Consider the following 6945-nt stretch of genomic DNA (forward strand, 5'->3'; position numbering starts at 1 on the left):
AAGCTTTGATGTGATCTCTCTCTCCCCCTTTGACATCAATTTCCAAGAAAGGCTTTCTGGAATCCGTCGTATAGGTTTGGTCCTTGAGACTCAGCACAAAGCAATGGATAAAACTGTGATGCTTGTAGAGGACAAGATTCATTGAGTAGAGCTGGATCAGAAGAAATATAGAACAAGTGGCAAACTGTTTTTCCTGTTGCGAAGTCGGTGGCACTGAGTGGTATGTTTCGGTGGCACCGAAAGGATTCGGTTGGACCGAAAATTACAAGTCGGTGAAACCGAGTTCACACAGAGAAAAACACTTGTCACCTTAGCTCACTAGACATGTAGGATCTCACAAAGATTTGCAATGAATTACATGAAGGATTTGCAAGGAATTGAATGCAGAAAATGCAGAACATAAACAGAAAGAAAAGAGAAGAAACTGGAAGATCTAGATGAAGTTTTTTTTTGAAAAAGATAAAGAAAATAAACATGCATGAGACAAATGCAATAACACAGAAAAGAACACAAGAGAACTTCATCTAGAGTTGGGCGGTGACATAGTCACCTATGTTAGAGTATATTGACTTAGGAGTCAAGTGAGAACACTTGATCATAGGTCATACTCATCGTTTAAGCTCAAAATGGGGTTACCATTTTTCGTTTAAGCATCTTGATGTATTCACATCTTGTTGAGTTGCTTTGACTCATGTCTTGGAGTAAAGCTTCTCTAAGATGGAATAACATACCTTGGGTGGTGGTGTGGTTCTTGCTCATGTAGTTGAACTTGTGTGGGTGCTCAAGGTTGATGTAGCTCATCAAGAGTTGGGAGCACCACTTGGAGTTTGAGTTCATCTACCTACATGGGTTAGTTCTTGCAAGGAAGAGCACTTGTGTATCCAAAAATGACAATCATGAAGCTCAACATAGAATTTGTCAAAGGATATGTTTGAATGGTTTTGTGCTTCCTTGTCTTCAACCACCATTGTGTAGAGTCTTGGTGATGTAGAGATTGCTCAAGATGTGAGTGAGTCGCAATCTCATGGAATTAGATTCAACCAAGCACCTACATGGGTTAGACAACATGCAAGGTGCAAATATATCCAAGACATAAGATAGTTATCATAAGATATATATCATGGATTAGTCATAAGCTCATGTCTTGCATGTATCCAATGGAGTTTCTACTCCAAGTTCGAAGCATCAATGATGTTCAATTCTCCTCTCAACGTAAAAACACTTTCTCATCAAGAGGTTTAGTAAATATATCCGCTAATTGCTTATCGGTGCGAACATGCTTAAGATCAATGTCACCCTTAGCAACATGATCTCGAATGAAATGATGACGAACTTCAATATGCTTAGTTCGAGAATGTTGTACAGGATTATGACCAATTTTGATAGCACTTTCATTGTCACAAAGCAGCGGAACATGTTTCACATAAATCCCATAATCTTTAAGAGTTTGGGTCATCCAAAGTAATTGAGCACAACATGAACCAGCGGCAATGTATTCCGCTTCGGCGGTGGATAAGGATACCGAGTTTTGTTTCTTGGAAGACCAAGACACAAGAGATCTACCAAGAAATTGACAAGTACCCGAAGTAGACTTTCTATCAACCTTATCTCCGGCATAATCCGAGTCTGAATAGCCAACAAGATCAAAAGAAGATCTCTTAGGATACCAAATGCCAAAGTTTGGTGTATGAACTAAGTATCTAACTATCCTTTTCACGGCCTTAAGATGACATTCTTTAGGAGCAGCTTGATATCGTGCACACATGCACGCACTTAGCATAATATCGGGACGTGAAGCACATATGTATAACAATGAACCAATCATAGAGCGATAAACCTTTTGATCAACCGGTTCACCATCTTTGGTCAAATCATTATGTCCACTAGTAGGCATGGGTGTAGACATACCTTTGCGTTCTTGCATATTGAACTTCTTGAATAAGTCCTTGGTGTACTTCGTTTGAGAGACAAATGTACCTTCCTTAGTTTGCTTGATTTGCAAACCGAGAAAGAATTTGAGTTCACTCATCATAGACATCTCAAACTTCTCCGACATTAGCTTTCCAAACTTTTCACTAAAGAGAGGGTTAGTTGAACCAAATATGATATCATCAACATAAATTTGGCATACAAATAGTTCTCCATTAACCCTTTTAGTAAAGAGAGTAGAATCAATTTTACCAATTTCAAAACCACTTGTAATAAGGAACTTGGTCAAGCATTTATACCATGCTCTAGGAGCTTGTTTAAGACCATAAAGAGCTTTGTGAAGTTTGTAAACATGATTTGGTTTCTTAGGATTGATAAAGCCGGGAGGTTGTTTGACATAAACTTCCTCTCTATTTCACCATTTAGAAAAGCACTTTTAATGTCCATTTGGTACAAGGTGATATTATGGTGATTAGCATAGGCAAGTAAGATGCGAATGGACTCAAGTCTAGCAACGGGAGCATATGTCTCACCATAGTCCATACCTTCGACTTGTGTGTACCCTTGGGCGACGAGACGTGCTTTGTTGCGAACCACTTGTCCATCTTCATCTTGCTTGTTGCGAAACACCCATTTGGTATCAATGATGTTGTGGTTGTTGTCGGGCTTCTCAACCAATGTCCAAACTTGGTTTCTCTCAAAATTGTGTAGCTCTTCATGCATAGCATTTATCCAACCCGGATCTTCCAATGCTTCTTCAACCTTCATAGGTTCAATGCTAGAGATGAATGAATAGTTTTCACAAAAGTTAGCTAAACGATTTTTTGAGCGAGTGATTCTCCCAGTTTGTATATCATTGAGGATTTGCTCGACGGGATGATCTTTGGCAATTCTTGCTCGAACTCGTGACAGCTTTTGCTTGGGTCTTCGTTGAACATCTTCTTCATCTTGTTCTTCTTCTTGGCCTTCTTCATTGTTGACGTCGTCGTTCTCTTGTCATGGTGGAGAAAGAGGTTGTTGATGTTCGTCTTGATGCATTTCCTTGTCTTCTTCATCTTGGTGTGTCCCACTTGTGGATGCTTCCGTGTCGATTCTTGGTTCACCTTGTCGTGAAGTAGAAGCTTCCAGTTGGACGAATGAAGTACTCTCCTTCATCTCCGTTGGACAAATTTTGCCAATGGACAAGTCTTGGATTGCTTCTGAAGGGTCTTTGTCTCCTACATCAATTGGCAATTGCTCTACTTGCGAGCCATTAGATTCATCAAACTTCACATCTACCGTCTCTTCAACCTTTCGGGTGAAATTGTTGTAGACACGGTAAGTGTGAGAGTTTGAGCCATAACCAAGTAGAAAACCTTCATGAGATTTAGGAGCAAACTTTGAACGACGATGCTTATCAAGAATGTAGCACTTTGAGCCGAATACTCGAAAGTATCCAACTTGGGGTTTGTTATTGGTGAGAAGCTCGTATGCCGTCTTGCCGAGTAGCTTGTGAAGATATAAGCGATTTGTTGCGTGACAAGCTGTCTCAACCGCTTTTTCCCAAAAGTGCTTCGGCGTCTTGTATTCATCAAGCATCGTTCTTGCCATTTCGATGAGCGTCCGGTTCTTCCTCTCAAGAACTCCATTTTGTTGAGGTGTGTACGTAGCCGAGAACTCGTGTGAAATCCCTTCTTCGTCAAGAAAGGTGTCCACATTTGCGTTCTTGAACTCCGTTCCGTTGTCACTCTGAACCTTCTTGATCTTCACGTCAAACTGATTTTGGGCCTTCCTAGCGAAGTTTCCGAAGATCTTCTGGACCTGCGACTTGTCATTAAGAAAGAACACCCACGTAAATCTTGAAAAATCATCAACTATAACTAGACCAAAAGAGTTTCCACCGAGACTCTTGTTGGCGTTGGAACCAAAAAGATCCATATGAAGTAGCTCGAGTGGCCTTCTTGTGGTCATGATGTTTTTCATGGGATGCCTTCCTCCAACCTGTTTACCTGCTTGACAAGCACTGCAAAGTCCATCCTTATCAAATATGACATTGTTAACTCCAAGGATATGATTTCCTTTAATAAGCTTGTCAAGGTTTCTCATGCCAACGTGACCTAGTCGTCTATGCCACAACCAACCTTTTGAGGATTTAGCAACAAAGCAAGTTTTAGGTTGTGCCTTTTTAGAGAAATCGACAATGTAAAGATCACCTCTACGCATACCGGTAAAGACCATTTTATGATTGTCTCGACGAAATACTTGGCAATCTACCTCAGTAAATAGGACATTCAAACCGAAATCAGCAAGTCTAGATACTGAAAGTAAGTTGTAGCCAAGAGATTCAACGAGCATGACATTTTGAATGGAACTATCATGTGAGATGGCCACCTTACCAAGGCCAACCACTTTACCCTTTGAATTATCACCAAAGGTGACATATTTTCGAGGGCCGTCATTTTCAGCAAGCTCACGAAACATCTCTTCATCTCCGGTCATATGATCAGTACATCCACTATCAAGAACCCATTCCTTTCCTCCTAATTCATATCCCCGAAGATTTGCCGTAAGACCGAAATGTCTCATTGCATCATCAAGATCGAAGTCACTATCATCATCATCATGATAGTATCCATGTTCATCATGATCTTGTGACTCATCATTTCCTAGAGAGGGTAATTCATTAGATAAATGATCATCAAAGTGGTCACTTTTATGAATTCTTATAGCTTCGAATATGATATCACTAATGATTCCAACATCTCCTTTAGCATGCTTAAGATTGGTAAGTTCAAATAGACAATTACCAAAACTAGGATCACTAGAGTTCATCTTACTCAAGGCAATAGATTTATGGAGAATTTCATCCAAAGTTTTCAAGGAATGATCGGGAAATCGTTCCTCAAGAAATTTCCATATAGTATAGGCACAGTTAAGAGTAGGCAAACTAGCAATCAAATTTTTGGGCAATCCTCTAATGATGAGCTCAATAGTTCTAAGATTGCGAATCATGTCAATATCTTCATCTAGGGTAGGATGCAAAGGATCAATATGAGGTGCACAAGGACTAGCAATATACTTGTTCAAATGATATTGATTGAAGATTACAAGCATCTCATTTTTTCACTCGTGAAAATAATCTCCATCAAGAATAGGCACTCTATGTCTAAGACTCCTTAAAGTAGACACATCCATCTTCCTCCAATGGTGATTAAACCAAGGCAATGGAGACCAAAGCTCTGATACCACTTGTAGGATCTAGAAGTAGATGTGTCTAGAGGGGGGGGGGGTGATTAGACACTTAGTGCTAAAGTTGCAATTTTTAGGCTTTTTCGGTTTAAGTGGAGTTTTAGGCACAATTTCAACATACACAATACATATCAAGCAAGCATGCAAAGAGTATATGAGCAGCGGGATGTAAAGCATGCAACTTGCAAGAATGTAAGGGGAAGGGTTTGGAGAATTCAAACGCAATTGGAGACACAGATGTTTTTCCCGTGGTTCGGATAGGTGGTGCTATCCTACATCCACGTTGATGGAGACTTCAACCCACAAAGGGTAACGGTTGCGCGAGTCCACGGAGGGCTCCACCCACGAAGGGTAATGGTTGCGCGAGTCCACGGAGGGCTCCACCCACGAAGGGTCCACGAAGAAGCAACCACCCACAAAGGGTCCACGAAGAAGCAACCTTATCTATCCCACCATGGCCATCGCCCACGAAGGACTTGCCTCACTAGCGGTAGATATTCATGAAGTAGGCGATCTCCTTGCCCTTACAAACTCCTTGGTTCAACTCCACAATCTTGTCAGAGGCTCCCAAGTAACACCTAGCCAATCTAGGAGACACCACTCTCCAAGAAGTAACAAATGGTGTGTAGGTAATGAACTCCTTGCTCTTGTGCTTCAAATGATAGTCTCCCCAACACTCAACTCTCTCTCATAGGATTTGGATTTTGTGGAAAGAAGATTTGAGTGGAAAGCAACTTGGGGAAGGCTAGAGATCAAGATTCATATGGTAGGAATGGAATATCTTGGTCTCAACACATGAGTAGGTGGTTCTCTCTCAAAACATATGAGTTGGAATTGTGTATGTGTTCTGATGGCTCTCTCCACGAATGAAGAGGAGGTGGAGGGGTATATATAGCCTCCACACAAAATCCAACCGTTACACACAGTTTTCCAATCTCGGTGGGACCGAATCAACAAACTCGGTCGGACCGAAAAGGTAAACCTAGTGACCGTTAGAGATTTTCGGTGGGACTGACATGCAACTCGGTAGGACCGATATGGTTAGGGTTTGGGCATAACGTAATCTTGGTGAGACCGATTACACAAACTCGGTGAGACTGATTTTGGTAATTAGCTAACCAGAGAGTTGGTCAGGCAAACTCGGTGGGACCGATTTGCTCTTTCGGTGAGACCGAAAAGTTACAAAAAGGAAACACTGAATTTACATTGCAATCTCGGTGGGACCGGTTCGCTCTTTCGGTGAGACCGAAAAGTTACGAAAGGGAAACAGAGAGTTTGCAATCCCATCTCAGTGAGACCAAGATCCCTATCGGTAGAACCGAATTGCTAGGGTTTGGCAGTGGCTTATGACAAGTGAAACTCGGTGGCGCCGGATAGAAAGAATCGGTATGACCGAGTTTGGCTTAGGGTTTAGGTCATTTGTGGATATGGGAAAGTAGCTGAGGATTTTGGAGCATATCATTAAGCACATGAAGCAAGAGGATCATTAAGCAACACCTCATCGCTTCTTGATAGTATTGGCTTTTCCTATGGACTCAATGTGATCTTGGATCACTAAAATGTAAAATGAAGAGTCTTGAGCTTGAAGCTTTAGCCAATCCTTTGTCCTTAGCATCTTGAAAGAGTTCCCACAACCTTTAGTCCATGCCACTCCATTGTTGAACTTATCTGAAACATGCTAGATAGAAATGTTAGTCCAACAAGAGATATGTTGTCATCAATTATCAAAACCACCTAGGGAGCACTTGTGCTTTCACAGGTACTAAGTTTCATGATAAATTTAGGTTC

Source organism: Triticum dicoccoides, chromosome 7A, assembly GCF_002162155.2.
Source record: "Triticum dicoccoides isolate Atlit2015 ecotype Zavitan chromosome 7A, WEW_v2.0, whole genome shotgun sequence".
Lineage (NCBI taxonomy): Eukaryota > Viridiplantae > Streptophyta > Magnoliopsida > Poales > Poaceae > Triticum > Triticum dicoccoides.